Consider the following 445-nt stretch of genomic DNA (forward strand, 5'->3'; position numbering starts at 1 on the left):
CCTTTCGGCAGCGATGAGCAAGAGCCTCGATGCCGCGTTCCGAAAAGTCCGTGCCTGCCGAGCGGTCCATTTCTTCACGACGTCGATAACGGCGTCGTTATCAGGAAAACGCTGCCCGCGTAATTTGTCCTTCAGAGGCCGAATAAATGAAAGTCTGACGGTGCCAGATCGGAGATATACTGTGGGTGAGGCAGCAACGCCCAACTAAACTTTGTCACACATACCGCGGTCTTCAAACTTCTGTGGCTTTATACGGGCAATCCGGGCTTTCAGCTTGGTCAACGTTTCAGTGTAACGGGCAGAGTTGACAGTCGCCGCTGGTTCCAAGAAATCCAAGAGGATGACGCGCTTTCCATCCAAGAAGACTGCTCATCTCTTTGTCTGCTGATGTCTGCGTCCTGAACTTTGAGCCTGAGTGGTGCCGTTCCATCAACTGCCGTTTGCC

The sequence above is a fragment of the Penaeus monodon genome, chromosome 20 (genome assembly GCF_015228065.2).
Source record: "Penaeus monodon isolate SGIC_2016 chromosome 20, NSTDA_Pmon_1, whole genome shotgun sequence".
Classification (NCBI taxonomy): domain Eukaryota; kingdom Metazoa; phylum Arthropoda; class Malacostraca; order Decapoda; family Penaeidae; genus Penaeus; species Penaeus monodon.